At 51.2% G+C, this 1,659-nt stretch overlaps 1 protein-coding gene across 1 annotated transcript in view; it reads right to left on the bottom strand.

The window, feature by feature from the left end:
• The window catches only part of CYLD (cylindromatosis (turban tumor syndrome)), a 39,982-nt gene extending 39,840 nt beyond the window's left edge, over window positions 1–142 (bottom strand). The window contains exon 1 of the mRNA XM_015426625.1: window positions 70–142. The gene's annotated coding sequence lies outside the window, so the exon portion shown is untranslated. The remainder of the gene's footprint in view (window positions 1–69) is intronic.
• Window positions 143–1,659: the final 1,517 nt, after the last annotated feature.

Below are 1,659 nucleotides of genomic sequence, written 5' to 3'. Positions count from 1 at the left end.
GTTCCCCACACACACAGAGGGGCTCCTCCCCAGAGGCAGCTGCATCCCCCCCGGAACCTGGCTACTCACCGCTTCCCATCCGGCCCACCGCCTGAGGAACGACCATCTTTTCCCCCTTCTTCTTCTCCTCCTCCGCCGGCCGCTCCCTCCCGCCTCACGACCCCTCCGGGGCAACGTCTGAGGCGCCGCCCGTCTCCCGCCCCCTCGCCCCCGTCCCCTCACGGCAGCGCAGAGCCAAGAGCTCGGCGGCGCACACCCTACCCGGCTGCGACACGCAAGACCCACGCCGGCCTTCCCGCGGCAGCCAATGACGGGCCGCGCCGCTGCCCACTCGCCTCTCCGATTGGCTCGGGGCCAAAGCTCGAGCTCGCCCTCCCCCGCTCGCGCCCGGGCGCCGGGAACGGAGGGAATTTCCAGCCCCCGAGCAAGTTTGGTGAGAGAAGCAGAGCGGCGTCAGGTGGGCGTTGGATTGGCTGGTTCGTCTCTTTGCTTGCTCAGTGGCTGGGAGGGCAGACGGGTCCCGCCCACTCCTCCTCTGTTCTCTGGGTATGATTGGTTCAAATCCTCTGCTCCCGCCCGCTCACCTTTCTTTTCGTTATGATTGGGAAAGGAGAAGGGGGCGGAGGGAAAAGGTAGAGGGATTTTTTTTCATTGGTTGAAGTCCCTGAGTTTACCTCCGTCCGCTATTGGTTAGGGGCGCGTGGAAAAGCAGAAGGGAACCCAGAGATGGTTGTGGATGGTTTAGTCCGGGTGGTTTCTTAATTCTGAGCTGCCGCCGGAGGGAAATGAATTACCATTATTCCCTGCTTTTTTCTTTTTTTTTAATGATTTTTTAAAAAATAAGATTTCTAGTGAAAGTGCATTAATTGATAAAAAGCCGACTTAGAGTTTTATTATCGCGATAGCTTTTAAACAGTTTTCGTGCAATACCATATATACAGTTAAAATATAATACATATGCACAAAGATAAGTTGTATGCACAAATATATTATCTAACAAATACATGCTATTTTAATTGCACAGGTGTATGGACATCACCCTACCAACAAAAGTCCGTATGGTCAAAGCGATAGTACTGTACGGCTACTAGAGTTGGACCATACGAAAGGCTGAGTGCCAAAGAATAGATGCTTTGGAATTATGGTGCTGGAGAAGACTCTTGAGTCCCTTGGAAAATCAGTCCATCCTAAAAGAAATCAACTCTGACTGTTCCCTGGAAGGCCAGATACTGAAGCTGGAGCTCAAATACTTTGGCCACCTAATGAGAAGGGAGCACTCACTGGAGAAGACCCTGATGCTGGGAAAGATTGAAGGGGAAAGCAAAAGATGAGATGGTTAGACACTGAGGAATTTCACATTACCCTTTTTAAGCCAGTTTGAAGCCGTTTTTGATCCGTCATGGAGTAAACTGGTATAGGGCTGCCATTTCACACATTGCTTTCCCCTACCAGTAAACAGCTGGATCTGAAGCAGTTTGCCATTTCAGACTGCACTGCTTTTTCCTGCCGTTTTTGTCCCGCACAAGCGATCTCTGGCTTTTTTTTTAACATTCGCTTTAGAGCGCTATAGCGCTAGTACGGAACACTCAGGCATTTCAATGGGGTTGCTAGAACGCTGTTTTTTGCTGCTGTGTTATAGCGCTCTAAAGTGAATGTTCA

The sequence above is a fragment of the Gekko japonicus genome, unplaced genomic scaffold (assembly GCF_001447785.1).
Source record: "Gekko japonicus isolate JY-2015 unplaced genomic scaffold, Gekko_japonicus_V1.1 scaffold1908, whole genome shotgun sequence".
NCBI lineage: Eukaryota > Metazoa > Chordata > Lepidosauria > Squamata > Gekkonidae > Gekko > Gekko japonicus.
This window is presented reverse-complemented; position numbering and strand designations above follow the sequence as displayed.